Raw genomic sequence first — 25,721 nt, 5'->3', positions numbered from 1 at the left:
AATAAAAGCAGTTTCAGGGCTGTAAATGAGAGGGTACAAATTGCCATGGAGCCCCTGACAATATGGCAGCTCCCGAGCCTTGGATTACATGGTAATTTCCATGCAATATCCAGGTTATTACATAGTAAGTGCCATGTCATTACGGGCTAAATGAATGATTATCACCACTGCTTGACAAATTCACCTGACAAATTTTCCTCCCTCCTCTGTCTGTGGGATGTCTGCAGGCAGGATGCTGTTTCCATAAGGAACAGTGTGGTTGGGGTGGTCTCTTCCCCCCCTGGATTTATCCAGGTCCCATCTGGGCTGCACCCATGAAGAGCACCAAGTTGGATGGGACATACATGTAAGGCTGTGACCCCTGCTCTCTGTGGGCACAGGGGGGTGTGTTTCAGACCCAGAATATTGGTAGGAGACCCTAGGAATTTTGGAATATCCATGCCAGTGGAAGCAGCTTGAAAGTCCCCCAAAAGGAGATGAAACACTCAAGCACAGCTGGAGGAACCGTTTAAAACTTCTGAGTTAATACTGACAGAAAATTGTTTACAGTGTTCTCTCAGCTTCACAATTTCTGTCTCAAATATTCCAAAGCTCCTCTGCACACACACTGGGAAATGGCTCCAACTGCTGAGTGGCAGTTTTTCCCTTGTACAACCTAGGATTGCTTAAAACTGCCACAGGTCTGATCCACAGGCTTCTGACATCTTTAAATTATCTTGCATTAGGCTTGATGGTCTCATGGATTTAAGGAATGGTCACCACTAAACCATGTCCTCAAGTGCCACATGCACATGATTTTTGAATACTTCTAGGGATGGTGACTCCGTTCCAGGCTGGTCCTTATTCCTCCCCTGTCCCCATCCAAGAACGAGTCCCCAGTCCCTCTGCAGAGTAACAAGTAATTTTTGCCCTGTGAGTCTTTCCAATAATCACTAGGAATGCAATTGCTGCCCCATCACTTTGGACACATCCCAGGGCAGGCTCCAGCAGCTCCCCTGGCCACCAGAAGCCGTGGGCTCTTCCTGATGGTGAAGATGCTACTGCAGCAGCTCAGAGGGAGAATTAGGCTCCATCAGGCACTGCTGACATTTAGCATCAACCCCCCTCCTATCTTCTGCCTGAATTTCCTTGCTCGCCTTTCAAAGCGAGAAATAAATGGTGCATTAGAGAGAGAGAGAGAGATGAGCCTTATTAGCTGTTTACGGAAGAAATTAAAATTGTTCATTAGTAACCACGGCAGCGACAGTGCCTCCCCTCCCTGGCAGAGCCCCGATGGTTCCACAGGGACCACTCGCCTCGTATTTATCTGGGCTGGCACCTGCCCGGCGCCTCCCTGCCCTTCTGCAGATGGGCACTGGGGGACTGTGGGGAAATGTCACCGCTCCCCTCCCTCCCCCGCCGGAGTCGCGCAGCCTGCTCGGCATCACCGCCGGCAGCTCGGGGCGGCTCTCCGGGCCACGGAGCGGGTGGGGCCCGGGGTGCTTTGGGGAGAGGATGGAGCGGGCAGGGCAGGGGCCCCGCTGCCACCCCGGGCTGTCCCGCTCCAGCCGGAGCAGTCCCTGGGCTCAGGGCGGTGCAGGGGTGTCTCTTCTCCTCCAGCTGCTGTCACCTCCTGGGCGGGCAGTTGTTCCCACGCCGTCATTTTGTGCCGACAATTGTTCTGACAGCATGGCTTGTTAGGAGCTGTTTGGGGCCGCGGGGCTGAGCCAGCGCTGCCCGTGCCAGCCGGGCGCTGTGTGGCACAGTGGCCAGCCTGGGCTCCTCCTCCTGCCTCTCCTTCTCCTCCGGGCATCACTCCACGCCCTCCCGCCGTGACCCACCCGTGCTCTGACCACGGCGGGCCGGGCGCCGGGCAAGCCCCGCGGGGCCGCGCCGGTGGCACCGGGGCAGCGGGAGGAAGCGGGGCCGGGAGCACTTCAAAGGCTCTGTATCTCCTCACGCAGCTGCCATAAAAAACAATCCAGGTTTCCGCTCCCGGGTCCCACGTTGCCCTCGCAAGGGACATCTCTCAGGGCAAACGGATAAATCTTTCATCTCCTCGGTCTGGGTTTTATTAAATGCCTCGCACGTACATGTAAAATGCAGAATGCTGATAAATACGGGCTGGTCACGGGACAGGCAGACGGAGATTAACTTGCTGTGCTGACTGGAAGGTGGTTCTTCCCATGAAGATGGAGAGCTCTGAGATGTGCTGATACCAAAAGGCTCATCCCTATGGCACAACCTGGGAAAGCGCCGAGCTGCCGTCAAGAAAGGTGCCTGCTCCTCTCACAGTCTCCTGACTCCAGGATCGGTGCAGCAGAAGCTTTGTAAAGCTCAGGATCATGGAAGGGATGTCTGACCCCGGTGCAGAGAGCAGGGGCTCCCACCCAGAGTGGACACAGCCCAGGTAAGGGGAGGTACAAGGGCTCTGCATCACCCGGCCCACGGCACCCACCCAAGGTGGGCTTCAGCAACAGCCCTGTTCCCATCACCCCTTGGCCCCCTGAACGGATATTCCTGGAGGATCCCTGCAAATATAGAGAGGGTGTGGGTGAAAATCATGTCTCCTCACACAAAAACCAGGCATAGCCTTTGTCACTGTCAAAACTGAGAGGGAACCAGGCACTTGGGGAATGCAAGACTCACTGCTCAGAGGGAATGTGTCTATTGTTTAGTTTCCCGTGAGCTCTTTGGGGAATTTCAAGTCCCAGTGGAAGGGCTGAATGAACTTGTTTAATCAACAGCAGCACAGGCTGGGCAGAAACAGGCTCCAGAGAGTGTTCAGATCTCTAAAACTGAGCATCACAAAGAAAGCAATAGCCTGTTCTCTATGTCTGGGGTGGAGGAAGAGAGGAAGTCATGGGACAAAGCTGTAGTAAAAAAAATGTAGTGGGTTCACAAGGAGCAAGGGTTTCTCCAGACTGGGAAGCTGACTCCACGCATGGAGGCTCCAGCCAGAAGATCTCCTGGAGCAGTTTGGACAGCTCTGGAGGGCTGAGATGCAAACGGCCCATCCTGCCTGCATGCCTGAGGACAGACCCAGCAAACAGAAACCAGTTGGCCCAAGACATGAGATAAAATAAAATTAGGAACAAGAAGCCCAAGAATGAACTTCAAATGCCCTTTGGGGTAGCCAAGCACTCGGGGCTTTTCTAATCAGTAACCTCCCATTCCCCGGCCACTGCAACAAGCACTGCTAAGCAGACAGATTTTCCATTAAGCCTGGAAGAAATGGCAAACTGCCTTAATGAATGTCAGAGTTAATACCCCGTTTGTTATAGGCTGTGACTGCAATGTGATGGGTTTATAAACCCGGCCCTTCATTACCGTTATCAATATTATTCTGAGTTGATTCCCGTCTGCAGGCCAGATCCAAATCCGTGTGGAGAGCCTTTGGCTGCAGCTGCTTTACCTGGAAGCTGGCTGCCCGAGGATCTGCCAGCCATCCTGCACCAGTGCATTTTAAAACCAGTAAAAAAGATAATAAAATAAAATAACGGAGGCAGGTTGAGAGCATAACGTGTGTGTCTGAGCTAGTGCTTAGTGCGAAGCATCAGTGGAGCGGCCGGGGCTCTGATTGAAACCAGACTCAGGAAAGAAGGGCTGTAAACGTTTTTTCACTGCCTGTCCTAAGAAATTTATGTCTCACCCACTCCATCATATCATTCAGGGCTGCCTTTTTTTTGCAGCTGTCTTCAGAGACCATCCGCTGAGCCCCCTTATGAAGTCCACTCCATGATGTCACCCGGAACCATAACTCACTCACCTCCCGGCGCTGGCTCTGCACAGAGGTGCCCCATAAATAACAGCCCAGGCTGGGGGGATGCCTGTGAGCAGCCCTGCTCAAGGAAAACCTTCCTGACATCGGAAGGGAAGAAAGAGGAATATGCACATGAGGTGAGGGGACCCAAAGTGGGGTTTGATGAACGAAAACCACAACTGCACAAAGCAAATGGGACAGAAAAACCACTGATGTTGTTTCCAGCAGAACCTGCTCAGGAGAGTTCAAGCTGAGCCCCAGCTGCCTGGACATCCATTAAACCCACCAGGGCTCGCTGCCTCCTCCAAGAAATCAGAACCCTGTGCCGAGCACTGGGGCTCCTGCTCCCCCAGCCAGAGGCTGTTTGCTGCCTGTGATTAGAAGGACTCAGCAACTGGGATGGGTTTGTCCTTCAGTATCACCCAATTGGTCCTGACTAAAATTCACTCTGACTTCGGGGGGTTTTTTGGGGCCCACATCCTGGTCAAGTTGCTGCTCACCCATCGGATTCTCGAGAGCAGGTGTCCACATCAGAGAGCTCAAGGCCCCAGCGAGGGCACGCATCCCCACGGCTGGGAGCCCGCCCTAATTGTTTCATTCTGTCTGATAACATGTGGTTTTGCCATATTTATAATCCAGCGCTATTAAAAGGGGAAAAAAGAGATCAACTCAAAATCCCTCCACCGCAGTTGGCTCTAATTGTCCCTGTCCCACCACTTCCCCCTTTCCCAGTCCTGCTTGTGGGCTGTTTTGGCAGCAGCGCCAAAGCCGGAATGAGCTGTTGAGATGCAGTTTATCCTTTGGTGGGATGGCCTCGCTGGGGAGCACTGAGTGCTCTCCGTTTGCCTGGGAAGCCTGGACTGCATCTGCTCAGGAGCAGAGCCTGAGGAGGAGCTGCTCCTGTGCCACCTCCCCGGCACATCTTCCCTGCTGTGTGGAGCCACAGCAAAGGGGTGTCATGAATTCCCACCCTCGGGAATTCCATCGGTCGATGGAACCCCGGAGTCAACTGGGCTGGTTCTGGCACCTGGAAAATGCACAAGCTGAGAAGAAAGGGATGTTCTCACATCTCCTATGTTTCTTCTCTTCCACTCGTGGATTGGCAGGGGTTGGATCTGTGGTCCCAGGACACTTGTTGAACCACTAAGTCCCCTCCCCGTGATGACTGTTGCCAGGAAAATAAACAAACAGAAAGACTCCAGCAGCATCTGCAGGACATTCCCTGTCCTGAGCCACACACAGGCAGAATAAATCCAGCTTTGGGGGGCAGGAGCAGATCCTGCTCTACAGTGTGGGCGATGCTCCCGGTGCCTGGAGTTATGCCACATATACAGTCTGTCCCACAAAAATGCCCTCAGGGACTAGGAATGCTGGTCAGCCATTCCCCAGTGGCTGGGCATCTGGCAGTGTACGGGATTTGGTGTCTTCTTTCCTTTCTTTCCTCCCAAACCGAGCTAAAAGCCCACCATGGCAGGACTATCTGAGAGCTGAAGTGTGCTCAGGGTGGCTGCACTTGTCCATGGGATTTTCAAGGCAGTTGATGGATGGACCTTTCTCCGATGCCAAAAGATAATATCTGTGGAAAGGGCTCTCCTGTGTGTCCCCAAACCCCCACAGCTTTTTCAGGCTTCTCTTTCTCCTTTTATTTCTCTTCCAAATAGCACTAAAACCCTCGAAACCACTCCAGCAAAGCTTCCTTGTTATCAGTGGGATGGAGAGGAGGGCTGTTGCCATGGCACCGCAGCATCCTCCTCCTTCACAGGGGGCTCCTAGGGGGCTTCACCCCTCGGTACCTGGGCAAGGGCACTGGAACCCCCACCAGGAAGGGCCCTCCCAGGATCCCTGGGGGTTGAACCACCAAGAATTCCAACAGCCTCTCTTTCCAGGTGCGTCTCACCGGCCCTTGCCAGCCCCGTTGCAGCTGCTGCTCGGTGATGACAAGCCACTGGCAGCATTTCTGTTCCCTTCCTGTGGCATGTGAGGGATCCCCAAGGAGGAGCACGGGGCCGGGGTGTAAGTGTTACCCCCCAGCCCTCGCCCTGTCCCCTTCACCCCACTCCCATCCCTCGCTGCATCCCTCCCGTGCATCCCAGCTCCTCTCGCCGTGGCTGCCTCCCGTGCTGGTTCAGTGACTCCGACGCTGCCGCGGCGTTTCGGATCCCGTCTGCGGCACCTCTGGGGTGTCTTGCTCACGCCGCTGGGAGGGCTTTCCAGCACGGATCGGCCGCTCCTTCCCCCCGTGGCACATTGGAGACAATGGGATTTAAAAACCGGTAACAACAGGGAGGGAAGTGGCTCGTGTTTAACCTTCTGCAGGCGCAGGATGAGCCAGGGCTGGTGTTGTCAGGGGGACCGGAGCAGCGCTGCTTCCATGCCCGTGCCGGCTGCCGGCCGGAGCTGTCAGCTCCCATTACGGCCCTGAATGGAGCCGGCCGTCCTCCGGCACAAGGAGCCTTTATGCCTTTGGATGGGAACCAGAAGAAGTGGGAGAATGAGGCGCTGCGTGGGCTCAGATCCCCCAGCTGTGATGTTTCAGTGTCTGATTTTACAGGCAACCAGCGAGGGGGGCAGGGACCCCCGGATTGGGAACTGTTCTTCCTCCCTCGCGGCTGCTTTTGGGGATAGGAGCGATGGAGACTTTGTCACCTGGTCCCTGCTGGTGCATGACTCACTGCTCAGGAATCAGAGCATGTAATGGTCCGGTCTGCATGCAGCCATTCTGGGGTCTGAGTGTCGGTGACGGATCCGTCCCTCCGTCCCGCCCGGCTGGGGCGGCAGGATGTGATACCTGCGCTCCGAGTGCCGGGGGTGCTGAGCACACCACGGGCTGCCTTTGGCAGGGCTCGGAGTGGGGCTCGTTTTATAGGGCTCGTGCTATCGGTTGTCGAGGAGTTCGTGCCTGACGTCGGGAAAACGCTTCCTGGCAGCTGTGCCGCATTTCGCAGTTCGCAGCCTGAGCGGGGGGGACCCGTGGCCGGGGACTGTCCCCATCTGGGGCAGGCGGGAGAAGAGCTGCCTGTGGATGCTGCCTGCTGGAACACGCTGGGGAGCCACGTGTGAGCACGAAATCCTGCAAGTAGCAGGATATTGTCAGATCAAAATACCTTCGGGGGATCTTCGGCTGACCAAGGAGTGACAGAAAACTCTTCCCAAGCTATGCTTTAATTTTTCTCTTTCTGGAGAATTTTGGAAACATCTGTGCCTGCCTCTCATATTACTCTTATTTTGGTGTCATCTTTGACTGCTAATCCATAGGAGGAATTGTGGTTCCCTTTCCCTCACCCGCAGAATAAATTGAGTATCCATGTCACTACCTTCCCAGGAGTTCACACTTGATTTCCTTCTGAACTCCTGGATAAATACCATCCAGTCCTGGGGATTTACTGCACTTTCTCCAGTTGCTCCCTGATTTCCTCCTTGGAGACTCCGCTCCCCATTAGGGTCATATTCTGATTTCCGAAGCACAACGCCTTTGAAATGGAAATGTTTCCCCTCATTGTCTTCCACAGCAAAGATCAAGAGGAAAAACACACTCCTCCTGGTTTTCCACCTCTGTAATTGTCCTCCTCTCCCCAGTGACCAAACATGTGCCACAATCCCACACGCCACAGTCACACACAGCATCTCACATGTGAAGTCCTTCAACACATTCCAGGCTTGTTCTGGCACCTCTTGGTGTGTTCTTGGACATCATCCCTTCCACCGTGGCTTTCTGATCCACAAAAAAGTTGCTTTCCAATCCATGAAGAACTTTTCCATCTTATTTTAAAGGGGGATTTTACATACCTGCAGTTAGCACAAACTCTATGCCCATGTCCAGAATGGATTCTTCCCCTTTTTCCCCTTAAGCCTGGCTCACCTACCTGCACAGGCCGGGTGGGGGCCTGTGGGGGCCCCATCCCCACGTCAGCTGTCGGAGGGTGGACGGTCACATCCAACCCTCGAGGCCAGAACAGTCTCCAGGAGGTTGTCACATCTCTCTTGCTCACAGAGCCATGTCAGGAGGGGGGAGGTGTTGCCTGAGATGCTCAGCACCCCCAGCACTGTTGGGCTGGACCCGGGCCAGGTGCCTCAGCCCCCAGCCCTTCATCTGCAGCTCGGCTCCCGTCTCGTGCCGGGTCCGTGCCAGCAGAACACCACGGAATGCCATTTCCTGATGTTCTGCTTGTTAACAGTTGCCCACAAAGATTTCAAAGTCTCAGATGTGTGTCCAATCTGTTGGCTTTGCTAGAGTGATCAGAAGGGACCCAAAAGACTTGTGACTATCTTGAAATGTTATTAGAAGTTTGCCCGAATCGCTGATATTTTGGAACAATAACCTTCCCGAAGACTTCAAGCCATTCCTTCACAAATTGGATTTAAAGTAAAATTAAAATGTGATGGATAGAATGTTTTATATGCTGGGGGGAGGATTTCTGCTGGAGCTCAGTGAGCAGTGGGTGTGGTAGAAAATGTAGAAAATTATTTTAGCTGCAGCTTGTTTTTCTCTGTGCCCTTTTTCCCAATCTCTCCATAACATTTGATCCTTTAGACAAACTTTCAAATCCATAATGTTCGAATGGGTTTAAAATCAGGAGGAAAGAATCTGTTCATCCCAAGGAATCACTGAAATGTATTAATAAGAGCTACTTGTCTTGTGCTGGGAATCCCAAGTAACACTGAGAAACAACTGTAGCCAAAAGAAAATAAGAATTATCAGGTGGAGTGCTGCACTTTGACACACCTGGCTTGAAATCTCATCCCAGGGCAGCGTCTGCCCAAGGACACTCTCCAGCTCTCATTAAACTTGTCCCTGGCACAGCCCATAACCAGTGTTCCCCAGCAGGAGATGATCCCAGGGACTCACTGGCTGTTGCCTTTTATAAGCAATGAAACAGGGAGAAAACTGGTGGCACCGAATTGGCACAAAACATTGAGAGTGTCTGATAATTCTTCAGGTGAAAGCCCAGCTGGGCTCAGCAGCTTTCCCAGATCCATTTCCCTGATTTACAGTCGTCATTGTCCTGGGAAACCTCCACTGCTGCCTCCTCCCCCATGCTGGAGGTTTCACCCTGTAGTCACCAGAGCTTCAAGACAACCCTGCCTCCACATTCCCACCCAGTGAGGTCTCCAGGCCCTGCTGGTGGGAACTGGGAAGAGACAGGGGGTGACTCCCTCTGGTGACCCCGATGCTCTCACTGCTGGCCCGCTCAGCTGTGTCAGAGGCAGCACTTGGCTGCACTGGGAAAGGTCTTTACTCTACCTGAGCCCAGACATGGTTTGTGAGCCCCGAGCTGAGCCAGCTGTGGGGACAGAACAGTGGGAGCCAAGAAAACCCCTCCCCAGCAAGGTCCTGGTGCACAGCTTGCCAAAATAATGTCACTTTACAGGCCTTCAAGGTGACTCCAGGAGAAAGTGCTGGCTGTGGAGGTCCCTGCCAGGGCCACTCCTGCTGCCTGTGGCCCCACAGCTGCAGGGTTTTAGGCAGAGGGGGAGATAATCAAGCCCTTCATCAAAACACAAATTTGGATGAACATAATTATAAAATGAAATTAATTTCATATTTAAAAGTCAGAGGTTTTCTCTTGAAGGAAATATCAAAATGTCTTAGTTCAGTCTGGTTTGTTTTTTTTTTTCTTTAAGGGCAAGGGAGGTAAAATAAAGAAACAAATAACAGATAGATGGAACATGCCAGGCTTTTGTTGGGGTTTTTTTGTTGTTGTTGTTTTTTTTCAAATCCAGATTTTGCACCGCTCCCACACTGCAGATGGATGTATTTGGCCAACCCTAACTTCCACAATATCCATTTCTAAGCTGTGGCCAAGCCTCTAAACAGCACCTACCTGCTGCCTGGTTAATGCCAGGGAAGCAGCAAACATGATGCTCCTGGCCATTGGGAAAGCAAGAAAAAAGCCTGGAAACACAGAGCTTCCAACCCACCTCATCTCCCCATCGGTGCCCTTTGAGCATCTTTTGTGTTCTCAGTGTTTCCCGTGTCTGAACACAGCCCCAGCCCCCGCTCTGTGCTGCCGCTGCACTTTGTCTGGTTGATATTTCTGCGGGGCTGCTTTTCCATTGTTATTCACTCCTGGCCAAGAGGCAGAATGCATTAAAGCCACCGGGGTGCCAGTGATATTTTAGTCTCTTGGAGTAATTCTTCTCTGAATCGGTTCACATTCGCTCCCTTCTCATTCAGTTTGGCCGCTGTGTGGACGTGCCCGGGGCAGAGGGGGAAGGTGAGGCTCTGGCTGGGCTCAGCTCGTGGCTGCACTGCCATGAGCTCTGCTCTGAGAGCACCTGGATGGGGAACAAGTCAACAGTGCTCACACGGGGGTTGTGCAGGGACGTGAAAAGCCGGCTCTGGGGAGGGCTGTGGGAGGGGTCTCACTCACCCCCAGCTCCAGGCAGCCCCCACTGTCCTTCCAGCCCCGGGGACCAGCTGTTCCCAGCCCAGCAGGGTCCCCACACACAGCCCCAGTGAGTCGGTGCCCGGCAGGCAGCAGGGTGGGGTGGCTGCAGAGCTCACACCCGGGGCAGTGCTGGGGGGGTGCCCATGGCTGGAGGTGCAGAGTGGTTGCTGCACTCCCCAGAGGACGAGGAGATGTCCTGCCCCAGCTCTCCAGCACAGAGCTGATGGCAGCAGCTGCCTCTGCTGTTTTGTTCTGACCAAAACATCAGGATCTGGAGACAACGTGATATTTATTCCTGGCTTTTGCCCGTCCGCTCTCCCTGGAGTGGATGATACATGAACAGTCCCGTGTTTCCACCCCTTGGAGCTGCTCTGCCAGGCCCATTCACACCCCCCACTCTCAGGGGTACCCTGGGCCTTTCTCGGGGTCATGGGGCTACCTCTGGATTTCCTGGATTGTCTGGATTCCTTGTGCAAAGTTGCTGCATTTCTTAAATTCTATTTTTGGATAAATGAACATTTGGTAACAATACAAAGCCTGTTTGTAGCCAGTGGGGTGACCCTCCTAACGTATTCCCCATGCCTCTGCTTCCCTGTGGGCCAGATTCCCCCCCAGGAAAGCCCTGGAGCCTTTCCCAGGTTTCCCCCAGGAATGAAATCAGCTCCATGTCTGACACAGTGAATTTTTTCTTGGTCCACAGGCACCTTCTCTTTCCCCCACCTGCCTTAGAAGGAGAAAGGAAGGAGGGAAAGCAGATGGAGGCAGAGCTGCAGACATGAAGTGTGAGAAAGGAACAGGGAAGAGGAAACATGAGCATCAGGAACTTCTGAGCAGAGAGAGGTGTCAGACGGAGCAATTGCCTTCATGGGGATGGGGACCAGCCCAATGTCTTGGGGGAGAAAAGGGGGATTCAGGTTAGAGCAGAGCAAAGCCTGCCAGGCCCTGCCCTGGCTGTGAGCACCGGGCTGGGATGAGCAGCTGCTTGTTCCCCTCCATGGAGTAAAGGAGCATCCATGGGTTCAACTCATTTTCCACCTGGAGCCCCTCTGCTCTGGAGCCAGGCTGGGAGAGACGGGGTGTTGAGCCTGGAGAAGAGAAGAGAAGGCTCTGGGGAGACCTCAGAGCTCCTTCCAGAGCCTAAAGGGGCTCCAGGAGAGCTGGAGGGGGACTTTGCACAAGGGCCTGGAGGGACATGACAAGGGGGAATGGCTTCCCACTGCCACAGGGCAGGGTTAGATGGGAGATTGGGAAGGAATTCTTGGCTGTGAGGGTGGGGAGGCCCTGGCACAGGTTGCCCAGAGAAGCTGTGGCTGCCCCTGGATCCCTGGAAGTGTCCAAGGCCAGGTTGGACAGGGCTTGGAGCAACCTGGGCTAGTGGAAGGTTGTCCCTGCCCATGGCAGGGGGTAGAAGTGGATGAACTCTATGGTTCCTTCCCACCCAAACCAGTCTGGGATTCCATGATTCTCATGGTGCAGAGCCAGGGCTGGGCTCTGTCCACCTCCATTGACCCCAGCCCCCAGACCCACCCCAGCTTCCAGCAAAGTTTTTCATGCCAAGGGGACGGGAATTCCATAAAATATCCCAAGCTCTCCATGCAGAGCTGGTGCTGTGGCTGTGCCAGTCATTCCCCAGCAGGTCCCTCTGCATGGGCTGTACAGATGTGGCACTTCCAGCCACTGCAGGGTCCCCTCAGCTGACACCGTGAGAGAAGAGCTCGTGCTTTGATGCAAAAAAGTCCCCAGTGACTTTTTTCTTTTGCCTATTTCATTCTCAAATAATTCTACCAAGAGAATACTTGTGTAATTGGATTAAGTGTGGGGAACTCATCCTTGTTGACAGATTGCACAGGCACCGAACCAAAATCATGGGGGTTTGTCAATAAATTTCCTTTTGTTGGAAAAAAAAATATGCAAATAGTAATTCAGGTTTTTGGCCAAAACAGATTTTTACAGCCCTGATCCAGAGGATGGATTGTTCCCCATTAGTCCCACAAAAGCCACTGAAAACCCTCTTTTCCTCTAGTTTCATTTTATGGGCAGAAGCAACTTCTGCACAGTCTTTTTTTCCGAAAGGGGAACATTTTTTAGCAGAAACCCGTGTTTGAGGTAAGCGACGCTGCAGCAGATCCGGTGATATATCCACTCTCAAAAGGAAGGGCTATTAAAGAGATAAGAGATTGGGAGAACATCCTCTCTGCGGCGTTAAACAGCGGAGGAGGGAGATAACTCGGGAGCTCTGGTAAAGCCACCAAACATTATGTGAATAAAACTGTTAGAGGAATCAATTTTCCCCACTGCAGCGATTGTGTTTTCCTGAGTGTGATGTTTATCCGTTGGCTCCTTTCCCACAGCTCAGACACACTCAGCTCTCACAGGGCCCCATCCAGCACTCGCTGGAGAGGCTCGGGGTGAGTTTGGAGAGGGAGCAGGGGAAGCCTCGCTCAAAACCCACCATCCTACAAACAGATCACCAGGGCAGGTCCAGGTTGGACATCAGGAGGAATTTCTTCCCTGAAAGGGTGGTGGGGCATTGGAAGGGGCTGCCCAGGGAGGTGGTGGAGTCCCCACCCCTAGAAGTTCCAAAAAGGACTGGAATGTGGCTGGCTGGGGGAACAGGTGGGCATGGGCCAACAGGGGGACTCCGATGGGCCTAGGAGGCTTTTCCAACCTTCAGTGGTTTTGTGTGGTTCTGTGAATCCCACGAGGTTTCATCCCAGCCAGTGGCTGCAGCACCTGCAGGGGCATCACCAGCTCATCACGGGGCTGAGCAAGGGCTGTGGGGCCACTGTCAACTTGTCCTGCTGTTCCCTGCACGGTGTCCCAGAGCAAATCCTGGAGCATGCAGAGCACACCAGGACACCCCAGCACCCCCCAGCTCAGCCCAGAGCACGGAGCCAGCTCCACTGACGGTTGTTTACAGAGCTCTGGGGGCCACATCCAGCTCTCTTGGATCAGCCCCCAAGCTCTTAATGAGATTACCAAGTTTATTTTAGTTGAGAAAGACACCAATAAAAAGGATTTAAAAATCCCTCGGAGTCGAGCCATACCCCAGAGTGCCCGGCCAGTGGGAGAGCTCCTCCAGCTCCCGCGTTTGTTTTCCTTTCGGAGCAGCGCCGAGGCTGCTCCTCCTGCATTTCCCTGCATTAGCAGCCTCTTCCCAGGTTGACCCCATGTATTATGGATGTGCTAAAATCTTCATGTTCTGAATAGAAGCTGCATTATTCATGGCTCTGCTTAGAGTTTGTCTTTAAAAGCCCTGCAGGCTTTTAATGAAATGCTCCGATTTTAACATCAGCTAAGACCAGATATTTTTGTTTAAATTTTTTAAAAGTCATCTCTGTGGATTTTTCTTCCCCCCCCTCCATTTTCCCCCTCTCTTTGAAGGCTCAAGGCCACTTGGAAGACGGGATGGTGGTGGTGGAGAACAGAAGCTGCTGAGCAGTGTGAGGGTTTGGGGAGGACAAGACATGCCAAAGCTCCCCTGCCCCTTCCAGCCCCACATGGGGTGTCAGGGGTGCTGAACCCCCCAGGGCAGTGGGTGCTGTGTGGGGTCAGCTCAGGGACACAGGCACAGGATGCACCAGGTGTGTAGCACTGACACTCCTCCAGCCCTGGGCAGTGGTCTTGCTCCTGGGAGGGTTTGGTTTGAGTGACACCAAGGGTTTTTTTGGAATTTTTATATAAGGAGGGAAAAGTGAAGATGGAGAGAGTGGCATCTCTTTGGCCCTGTGGGGTGGAGTTGTGGTTAGGTGCAGAAGGTTCAGGCAATAGATGGTGGGTGGGATAGAGGGGTGTGGGCACCCTGTGGATGGTCACCTCTGCTGAAAATTCCTAAGGCTGGCATGAGGTGGAGCAGAGCCAGGGAGCCCTGCCTGGTCTGTGAGCAGAGAGGGAGCCCCAAAGGCTCTGCCTGGGGTGCAGAAGCACGGCACGGATTGGGCACAGCCCCCGCTGGGTACAGCCCCAGCCCCAGCCGTGGGGCTGCCTCTGCCTCCACCTGCACTGAATTTGGCCTAATGACTTGAACATAGATCCTGTTTCCAGGCAAACATCCCAAGTGTTCTGTCCCTGGTGGCGGGGAACTCCTTAAATCAAAGCGGAGCAACCCGATAGCTGGGCCCGCAGTTCTGGGCTTTATTGATCACATCTGGGCTGCCAGGGCTGGGACAGGACTGGGATGGGAATGGGGCTGGGACAGGGCTGGGATGGGAATGGGGCTGGGACAGGGCTGGGACAGGGCTGCGACAGGGCTGGGACGGGACTGGGACAGGGCTGAGATGGGACCTTGGTGAGCTGTGGGTGGATTCCTGGGGACACTCTACTCTCCTCCCCTGCTCAGAGCCCCAGCCCTGCAATCCCTAACCCCGAGCACTGGAAGCACAGAGAAGAATGCTGGAGTCTCTGACAGCTCGAGCCTTTCCGAGCACAATGCCACGGATTCCTTTTGTTTTTCGAGTTCCCATGAGTTCCTGAGCACATCGAATGTGGTTGTGTTTGGTACAGTTTTGTGCTAATTCCTCGTTGCCTCTGAGACTTGGGTATAGAAAGGTTTGAAAAAAGCAAGAGATTTGAGGCGTTTCCCTTCCTGTCCCCTCCAAATGTGATTAAACACCGATGTCCCCATGGTGGTGGTGGCAGCACAGTGCTGGGGTGGCCTGCCAGGCTCGGGGGCTGTGCCATGGCTGGGTAGCTTCCCGTGATCCCAGGCTCATTCCCAAGCTGTTCCTGGTAACTCCAGGGCATTAATGGTGTGGGATGTGCTGGTGATGGTGGGGTCCCCCCTCCCTGTCTCTCACACCCCAGTCACTCTCTGGGATGGCATTTCCTCTCCCCTGGGGTTTCAGCTACACGAGAAGAAGGTTTTGAGGCAGTTACAGGTTATGGACACCACTGGCTTGCCAGCACCTTGGGAGGAGACAGGGAGAGGCAGGATGGGGGGCTGAGGGGGAAAGCAGGGCCAAGCCTGGCTGAGCCAGGGCAGAGTGATCTGTGCCAACCCTGGTGGTTCTGCCCAAACACAGGGGCCACGTGTGGCTACAGGGCTGGCAGGACAATGCCAGCATGTCCCAGTCCATGTCCTGGCACTGTCTGGGGTGCAGGGCAGCCCTGGTTTGGGTGCCAGCCCCCACGTAGCTCAGCAGGGCTGGCACCGTCACTGCTGCTGGGACCTCCCCTCCCCGTGTCCTCCCTCCCTGCACATCAGGAGCCTCAGCCCCCGGGGAGGCATCAGTCATGTCCCATTTGGGAGGCAGGATTCTTCCCGTCACATTGTTTTGTCTGTAAGCAGGTCACCTCTCGATTCCATAATATCACATTTCCAGGACAGCGCTGCCCGCAGACCTGCCATTCATGCTCCATTGGAGAGCCACTGCTGCCTGCAAAGAGGGCCCAGATAAGTGATGTCTTAATTCACTGCACATTCTTAAATAAAGGAGAGAGAGAGAAAGAAAAGGAGCGGCTCAAGGTCAGCACTCATTGCTGAGTGAGATTTCTTCAGCAGATTGTCTAAAACAGCCTGGAAAAAATAAATAAAAGCAAATTGATGGACACACTATATCGAGGTAATGGGAGGGTGAAGATGAAAGGAGAAGTGGCAGCTTGATGAGAGAATAAAACCCTCACAAAAATATTCTCAATTGCTATTTTAATGGCTGACCTGAATGCTTAAAAATATATATATAATTGCTGAGTTGATTGGTGCAGATGCCAAAGCCATTTGTGCATGGCTAAAGCTGGGAGAATCCTTCAAAAATTATTTAATGATAAATCTCTCAAATTCTTGCTGGAGCTGACCAAATTAATTTGAAGTCAAAAGATAGACTCTCCATTACCTCCCTGAGCATTGGATCAGGACTCTGAATGTTTTTAGGAGGTTTTTATTTGGCTTTGTGTTCCATGAATATTCCTGTGAGCACTTTGGGGGGATGTTAACTGGAATTGGTGAAGATGGATTTTGCAGGCTGCTGGTGCCATACTCTGGACCTTAAAGCTCATCTCATTCCATGGCAGGGACACCTTCCACCAGCCCAGGTTGCTCCAAGCCCCATCCAACCCGGCCTTGGACACTTCCAGGGATGGGGCAGCCACAGCTTCTCTGGGCAGCCTGTGCCAGGGCCTGCCCACCCTCACAGGGAAGGATTCCTTCCCAATACCCATTCCCATTTGTCCTGTCCCTCCAGGCCCTCATGAAAAGTCCCTCTCCAGCTCTCTTAGAGCCCTTTTAGGCCCTGGAAGGGGCTCTGAGGTCTCCCCAGAGCCTCCCCTTCCCCAGGCTGAACATCCCCAGCCCTCCCAGCCTGGCTCCGTGACAGAGGTGTTTGTGCTGTTCTAATGAGTTGCAATTAATATTTTGTGCCTTTAAAATAAGCACTCAAAAGAAAAGATATATTAAAAAAGCACACACTAAAAAAAAAGGCAAAACATTTCTGGGATGGGATGGAATTATTCCAGTTGGAATTGCAGTCTGCAGCTGACCCCCCTGGAAAGGGTAACTGGAATAATGATTGTCTCGGGGAGGGTTTGGTTCCCCTTCCCAAAGCCCTGGGTCTGGTTTTTCCAGGTGTGAGTGGAGCAGACCGGGGGGATGCAGAAGGTACCAGACATCCCTTGCAGGATCCTCAGAGGTGAATTCCCAGCTGGACATCTCAGCCCAGGGCCCCTCTCTGCTGCTCTGGTTGGTTATTCCAGCGCAGGTACCGCCTGTGTGCTGAGTTCCAAATGTCATCAACAGTGCCAGAAACAGCCCCCAGAGAGCCCCTGGGACAAACATCAGACATTGGCTGGGTGTTGGTGCTCAGATGTGACACAGCAGAGAAGGCAGAGCTGCCTGCAGAGAGGGAGAACCAGACTGCTGGCAGAGAGAGCGGGTGCCACTGCCCTGCTTTTGTCCAGAACAGGAATTTCTGGTTAGGAAGAAAATACTGCTGAAAGAAATAAAGATGAGTTAAAATGCAGGCAGATGCCTCAGAGGATCTTTCATGCAGGCAGGGATCCCAAGCATGCTGACAGCTCCCTGGCATGGAGAGCCTCTGAAAGCCAGAACACCTTCAGTGTCTGGGCACGAGAGACCCTGGCACACACCCAGGAGTTTCTGACCACCCAATAACATGGGAAGCAAGTGTGGAGGTGTCCTCTGACAGCAGGATGAGCCCAGTTTTGAGAGGCTGGAAGGAGAGCCGAATCATGGAATCACAGAATCAGTCAGGCTGGAAAAGCCCTCTCAGCCCATGGAGTCCCCCCTGTGCCCAATGCCCACCTTGTCCCCCAGCCCAGAGCACTGAGTGCCACAGCCAGGCCTTCCTTGGACACCTCCAGGGGTGGGGACTCCACCACCTCCCTGGGCAGCCCCTTCCAATGCCCCACCACCCTTTCCAGCAAGAAATTCCTCCTGATCACACAGTGGAGGGGTTACACATCTCTCATCACACTGAGCAGCCAACAGTCCCACTTTGGCTCAGCACAACTCAGGGTGGACATTTGCCACATTCCAGCAATGCAACAGCCCAAATGCAAGCAGGGCTGGAGCTGTTCAGTGCCTCCTCCCAGGCTTCCCTCCAGCGCCTGCTTCTGCCCTACCACTGCCTCCACTTCTCTGCAGCGGGATTATTCCCCCATGGATGGGAGTGCCTGCCAGCTCTCCCACTCACTCTATGAGAGCTGCAACGCAGATATCACAAGATTAAAGGAATTGGCAATTTTGAGTGCCCAGTTTGAGGCAGTGGATTTTTTTGATGGTACTTGGCCTTTTATATAACAGTGCCTGTTCAAAGCCCAGCTCCTGACGGCTTCCCTCGGAGCCACGGATGTTTAGCACTTCTGAAATCAGCTCCCGTGATCTCAGATTTGAATATTTAAGGCATAAAGCACACAAGATGTTCTGTTCACCAGCAAAAATCATGGCTGGGGAGACCAGGTGGCACCATGGCCTGAGCTGGGGACCGGTCCCCAAAGGGGTGCTCACGTGCCTGAACCCCAAATGCATTACCCATCCTTCCCTTTCCTGCTTCACAGCCTCCATTCTGACCAGGATACAGCATTTTAATGGCAAAGATACAGCAAAGTTTGGTGGGTGAAGTGTGAGCTGCCCTTGCTCAAGGCTCAGCACATGGCCAAGCCTAGTTGTGTTTTCCAGGCAGGAGGACACAGAGGACAAGTCCAGGCACAAAAACATCCTCCCAGTTTGGAAGCTCCTGCTGTAAAGAGACCTGATGAACAGCAAGAGCGTCGTAAAGAAACTGCTGCCAGAATTAAGCACATTTTTTCCTGAGTTTCATTCCTGGGAACAGATTAAGCATTTTGGCTGAAACTCCGCAGAGCAATTTCGCTCGAGGCAGACACCGGCACGGAAAATTTCATCTCAAACCAGTCAAGTTTGGCAAAGCCGAGAGCAACTGTAAACACAGCCCTGTAATGTGTGGAACAGGATCAGCTCAGGAGCCAGCACTGCACCCAGCACCCCATTTACTCATCTATTTCTGTAATTATTTGCTTAATCACAGAACACTTTTGATACTATGGGCATAATTAATGTGTTATTAACAGCCGTGCAGGCCATAAACCTCCTCGTGTCATCAGCAGGATAATTTGCATTTGTGCTCATCTTTTCAGCCAAAGATCTTGAAGCACTTTGCTGAAGTAGAGATCATTAACCCCAGGTTACAGCTGGCGAGGCCCAGGCTGAGGGGATGTGGTGCCAGTTGCCTCTCTCAGGCTGATGTCCTTGTCTGGCAGATCACTGGAACGTGCTCTGGAATGCAGGGGGGGTGCTGCTGCCCTGGCAGGTCTGGGCAGGGCTGAGCTCACACACCAGCTTTCCATGGATGTTCATCCTGTGCCCTGGCTCGTGGGTGTCCCTGCCATTGGAGAGTGACAATGGCATCACCCTGATCACGGGGAAGGAGAAGGAAGGCACTGAGCTGGCAGGGGAAGAGCAGAGATGCCATGTCCAGAGGGATGCCTGGAGCTGCTGTGGCTGGCTGGAGCTCTGCCACCCCTGTGTCCTGCCTGGGGATGAGGCTTGGACACAAGCAGGGGTGGGCAGCACTGAAGGAGACTGCAGCTTCCACCCATGCAGGTGGCTGAGTGCAGCACACTGGGAGTCCCACGCTCATCAGGAATTTCAGAGGTGAAACGAAAATATTTTGGTTTCGACTGGAATTTACTTGGGAGTGTTGTTACAAACAAAGAGAGCAAAGTTGTTACACATGGGCTGCTCCTGAGTGCTGAGCCAAACATGTTCCTCACCCTGAGCATCCTCCCAGTGCAGGGACCAAGCTGCTCCCACAGGAGCCTGGGTCTGGCACAAGGAATCCAGAGAGCAGGGGACAAACAGGTTATTCTCTTCTCTCCTTTTCTGCCCCACCTCCCAGGCTGTAGAGCAGCTTAATATGCTTCTTTCTCTTCCTTTCCCAGAGGGAGAGAAGCAGAGGAGGGACAGACATTGTCTGGCAGTTTGCTCCGGGAAGCCTCTGGGGGCAGGAGCTTCACAGAGCTGGAGCAGAGTGATCCTGACATGCAAATCAACGCAGCTTCCCCCAGGGAGTGCCGCTGCCCCGTGCTGAGGGAGCAGGGACAGGAGGACAGCAGGAAAGCAGTTCCACATCCCGCCTGAGCCCGGGCTGCAGGAGGTGCCCGGCCTTGCTCTGTCCTCCGGGCTCTGGGTGCTCCCCAGTGGCTCAGAGGATGCCTCCCTTCAGGGCTGTTTACACAGGTGCTGGTTTGAAAAGCAAATATTGCTGTTTATGAAATATTTTGTAGTCCATTTCCTGAAGAGCAGCAGAGCTGTTCAAGGTGGCCAAGCAACCACCCCCTGCCAGCAGCACCAGGTGTCCCAGTGCCCCATCCTTGGCACATCGCCCTGGCAAGTCCTGCTGTCCCCAGGCTGGGGATGGAGCCAGGTGAAAGCAGAGATCAACACAACAGTCACTGACCCTGCCTTAAAATCCTGTTGGAGGGGAGAGCAGTTTCCCTTTTCAGGTCTTCCTGGGTAGGGACAGTCAGGACTGCCTGGAAATCTTCACTTCCTCCTGGTGTATCTTCCATGACACCTGGGGGGCTCAGCTTGGAGGTGCACACTGATTTCAGGCTATTCCCCAAAATATTTCGTAGAATCATAGAATCACAGAACGGTTCAGGCTGGAAGGAACCTTAAAGATCATCTATTCCACTCCCTGCCATGGACAGGGACACCTTCCACTAAACCAGGTTGCTCTGAGTCCCGTCCAACCTGGCCTTAAACACTTCCAGGGCTGGGGCAGCCACAGCTTCTCTGGGCAGCCCGTTCCAAATTCCTGCAGAGGGGAGGCAGAGGGGCAGAGGGAGGTGCCTCTGCTCCCTGGGCTCAGCCTCTCCATGCCTGCCTCTCCGTGCTGTGCTGGGAGCTGTCTCGGGGTCGGGTTGTCTCCCTCAGTCTGTCTGGTTTTGATCAGCCTTTCCGTCCCGGAGCTCAGAGACTTCCCCCGATGACAGTCTCGTCAAAACGATTACACTTGGACACAACTCCCCGGGTTTGACAGCTCCACATTTTCTGACAAAACCCAAACCAAAACAAGGCACTCTTGGAAATTTCTCAAGCAGCTGCAGCGTAATTCTGATGAGATTGTACATATTTGGGCGAGAAAAAGAACGGGGAACAACCGTGAGCTCTCCCAGTTTGGTTCCCGAGGGTTGGATTTCAAAGCATGGGCAGAGCTGACAGAGCCCAGGCTGGCAGAGCTGACAGAGCCCGGGCTGGCAGAGCTGACAGAGCCCGGGCTGGCAGGGCGGGGGGGTGGCACACGGCCAGTGCCCGTCACCCTCACACCACGGGGACCACTCTGGGCAAAGAGAATGACAGTGGTGAGAATTTAGGGAGGAAACTCAGCAGTCCTGGACATCAGAGCATGTTGAGGAGGTTCACAGTGGGGACACAGCCCTGGTTCCTGGGCATGGGCAGGGGGTACCAGTGGGAGCTGCGTGTTCCCATCAGCTCATTGGTGCCATCCCCCACCACCCATCACCGGTGCCACTGCACAGTTTCCTAGTAATTGGCCAAGTTACTCAAAACTCTTGCTTTTTAATATTTTTCCTCTGTAACACCAAGTGCTTGCCCGTAATTTTAAGATCCTTCAAGGCTGAGCTGTGTCAACTACACTTTTTAACAGCCAGGACCCTCTTCTGCTCTTTTCTTGCCAGTTCTTCATCTCCTCTTCTCATGCCTCCTGCACCGTTGGTCTGGAAAAAGAGATTAGACTGAAAAAAACCTGAGACCTGCTTGTGTATTAGTGATGCAGGTGTTTCTCTGTTTTACAAGTTGTATTGCAAAGAAAAAGAAACAAAGAATCCCTGAATTTTCAAAATGTTACTTTGGTTAAAACAATAAAGGTTGTGTTGATAAAACAAACAGTCCTTAAGTTTATTTTTCTTAAATAAGCCCCAAAATATTTATTGTCTGCCTGTTTAACTAGTCAGCCACCAGGATGAGAAAAGGCAGCACTGGGAGGATGGAGAGAGACCACGAGCAACAGGAATTGAGTCCAGAACCTTTTCCACAACAGGGCTCTGTTCAGAGAACTTTCTTTGGGTGCTCCTATGAATCTTGAGGCCAGTGCAATAGATGGAGTAATGGAATCACAGGATGGTTTGGGTTGGAAGGGACCTTACAGCTCATCCTGTTCCACCCCCTGCCATGGGCAAGGACACCTCCCACCATCCCAGGTTGCTCCAAACCTCGTCCAATCTGGCCTTGGACACTTCCAGGGATGGGGCAGCCACAGCTCCAGGACCTCAGACATGCTCAGTGGATTCAGTGTCTGACCCACAACAGCAGCTCAGTGGCTTCTCCACTTCTTCTTGTCACCTTGCAGCCAGGAGCTGCCCCAGGAGCTCTGTGCCCTCCCCACCCCAGCTCTCTGCTTCTACTGCTGATGCCAAAAATGCCCCTTCAGGCACTCTGCTGACTCCCACTTCCCAATCCTGCCATTCCTTGGGGAGCTGTCAATGTTGCCACCAGGGGCTGGCAAAGAGCCAGGCAGAACTGCTGCATGGAGCTCGGCTGCCTCGCTGGGAGCCACGCTGCAGGCATGGCACGGCATGGCATGGCACAGCACGGCATGGCATGGCACAGCACGGCATGGCACAGCATGGCACAGCACAGCACAGCACGGCACAGCCCTCGTGCTGGGCAGCTGCCCCTGGACCTGAAGGAATTCACCAAAATTAGCCAATGTGCCACCTCCTGAGGGGTTCAAGTGTGCAGCAATTATCTCCTAAAGCACCCGTCCCACCTTGCACTGGGAATGCCCCGAGGCGCCGCTGCACAGCGAGGGCTAATGAGTGGATTATTGCAGCATTTTAAAACTCAGCTGTTTAGTAAATTGGGATTATCCAGTGGAACCAAGAAGACTTTCAAGAAGGAACAGCCCTTCACCCCCTCCTCCCTCTCTATAGTCCCCGGAACAGCAGCACAGCCATGGCTAAGGGCTCATTTTTCAAATTCTCTATCTCAAACACTTCCCTCTCAATTAACATCAAGCCTCTCCCTGCTGCTCCACTTCTCCAGTGCCAGGGAACCACACTTTTCCCTGTCCCCCTCTCCTACCGAAAACATGGCAAACCCAAGCATATCTGAATGACCAGAAACCCATAAGATTTAAGGTCCCTCCCAACCCAAACCATCCTGTGATTCTTAAATTCTCTATGTGGGGCTCCCAGACAACACCTCATCCCCTTGGTCCCAATATCAGAGCAGTGTGAGTGGGGCAGCACTGGGACACTCATGGAGCCTCCCCCCGGAGCCCTAGGCAGGGATGGCAGCTTGCAAAGCACCAGGGAAAAGCAATCCAGTTGTGAGATGTGGGTGGGAGCCTGCTGGAAGAATCTTCCCAGACCCAAAGTATTTTAATGAAATATTTCAGTTTCGATGAACTGGCATTTTCTTTCCAAGCACATTCCCACCCAGCATTAGCTGGAAGAGCCCAGCATTGGGAGCAAGGCCAGATCCCACAGCCCTCCATCCCCCACTCTGCTCCAACCACCCTCTCCTGTGCACAGACCTCAGCTGAGCTGTGTCCTGCATTCCCTGCTGGCACCTGGACCAGGTTGGAATGTGTGACCAATAGAATTTAGGCTGCTGGAGTGGACCTTTGGACAAAAGCCTTTGTCTGCTCCCAGAATTACCCCAAATGGTTTGATTTACCAATCCTTACAAACTGAGATATTCTAATAATGCTTCCAGGGGAGAATTTCATACACACAAAAGGTACCAGTGGGCCCAGTCACCCCTTACTGCTTTCAGTAATTCCTCACCTTGAATATTGTAGTAAATTTGGTCACTGCAGTATAAGGAAGATATTGAGCCATTAGAGAGTGTCCAAAGGAGGGCAATGAGAATAATGAAGGGCCTTGAGGGGAAGCCATGTGAGGACACTGAGGGCACTTGGTGTGTTCAGCTGGAGCAGAGGAGACTGAGGGGAGACCTCACTGCAGTTCCAGCTTCCTGGGGAGGGGCAGAGGAGGGGCAGGGACTGAGCTCTGCTCTGGGGGGACCAGGGACAGGACCCTATGGACGGGAATGGCTGGAGCTGTGTCAGGGCCAGGTCAAGGTTGGATCTCAGGAAAAGGATCTTCCCCCAGAGGGTGGTTGGGCACTGCCCAGGCTCCCCAGGGCAGTGGGCACAGCCCCAAGGCTGCCAGAGCTCCAGGAGGGTTTGGATGATACTCTCAGGGACTCTTGGGGATGGTCCTGCACAGGGCCAGGAGTTGGAGTCGATGATCCTTGTGGGTCCCTTCCAGCCTGGCATATTCTGTGATGCCGTGATTTTTCCTTCTTTCTCAGCAGCACACAGAGCTGGGCTCGTCCTGTGGTGCTGCGGCACAGGGTGACCATCAGCCCCAAGGGAACCTGGTCGCAAATCCAACACCAAATTGACCAGTGGGGCTGACACTCATCCACCCTCCCTGGAGCCCCCACTGAGCAGCAGAACAAAGCAGGAAAACCGAGGAGATTTCTTTAGAAAGCTGTTTCCATTTTCCGGAGCATTGTTCCGCGGGTATGAAGTGAAGCCATTTCCCCTGGGGTTTAGCCCAGCCAAAAACCAGGCACATCAGCTTTTACCATAATGGGATGTGCCTGTGGAGCCCCACGGCACAGAGCAGCCCCAGCCCAGGAAATCCGGGGCTTTGCTAAAGGGAAGGGGTTGTCCTTGCCCAGGATGGTCCCAAGTTTGCTTTGAGTATCGAGGTAGGAGGAGGTCCCAGGGCAGATGGGGCTCTGACGGGCTCAGCAGCTGGAAAAGGTTTATTTTAAGCAATGACTTAAAAGCCACAGAAAATGTTAAGCCATTCCTTCAGCTGGGTGCTGAGCACCAGCCCTGGTCCCAGCCAGCACACTTTCTCCTGGTTTTCCAAAGCCTTGTGCCTCCTTGGGTGTCAGTGCCTACAAGTCCTTAAAAATGTCACAGCTCTGGCATCTCTCCTTCACTTCTTTTCTTTCCAGTTGCTTCCCAATGAGGAGGAGGGAAAACCCATCAGGTTGCCCCCCAACACCCCTCCCTGATGTCTCCACTGTCCCATTAGCTCAGTCCCCCCGCGACGCCCAGCGCCGTCGGGAACGGGGTCGCCTTTGGCTGCCTTTCATCCACTCTGTGACATTCACACACTGCCATGAGGGGCAGGGAAGGATTTCCATTTGGAAGGATTTCCATTCTGAAGGATGCCGACGAGCCCCCAGGGGCTTGCCATTAAAAAGAAGATGAGGAACGAGGGGAGAAGAAAAAAGGCAAGCCCAGCCTTCTCAGCTCTTTCTTTTCCCTTTTTCCCTCCAAGTCAGAAGTCCCTAATTGGTCTGAGCTCTGTGGGTGTTGTGGGGCCCCCCCCGACCACCGACCCTGAACAGGACCCCACCGCCCACCCCAGTGCATCAGCTGTGGAAGAGAGGCTGGAGCTGCTCATCTTCCCTCCCTGCTCCCAGCAGAGATGCTGATTCCTGCAAAGATGTGACAGAAAAATGTGGAATAAATAACAGTAAAGATCTGAAAAATGGGGAATTTTTTTATGGTGGGAAATACATTTGGGGGAAGGGCAAAAAATAAATAAGAGGGAAAGGTTTTGAACTGATGTAGAAAACAGGGTCTTGTCAGAATGTCCCGGAGAGACCCCATTCCCCATTAATGGGGAAAGCAAATTGGAGACTAATTGCTGGATTTGTGGAGGGGGTTTTACACCGTATGAAACAGGATCTGGGTTATGATTCATGTGTTCTGTGCACCAAGTGACCATGGGGAGGGAAGCTGCTTTAGCAATCACGGGGATTTCGGGGCAGCGCATCACCCTGGCTCCAGCGGCGCACGGAGGGGCTGGGATGGGGCAGCCAACTCCTTCTCCCTCCTGCTGGAGAGGCACCATGTCCCATGGTGGCAGCTGTGAGCCCACCCCGCTCTAGGCTGGAGCACTTGATGCTCCTGCAGCTTCCCCCAGCACCCCCAGAACCTCCCCCAAGTTCTCCTGGCACCCCTTCCTGCCCGTTCCAGGGCAGTGGGATGCTGGTGGATGCTTGTCACCCAAAGCTGACCAAATCCCCTCGCCACCAGCGGGTGGCCTGGTGAGGGTGCCAG

This window comes from Manacus vitellinus, unplaced genomic scaffold (genome assembly GCF_001715985.3).
Source record: "Manacus vitellinus isolate BGI_N305 unplaced genomic scaffold, ASM171598v3 scaffold_19_pilon, whole genome shotgun sequence".
NCBI lineage: Eukaryota > Metazoa > Chordata > Aves > Passeriformes > Pipridae > Manacus > Manacus vitellinus.
Note: the sequence above shows the minus strand (reverse complement) of the source record.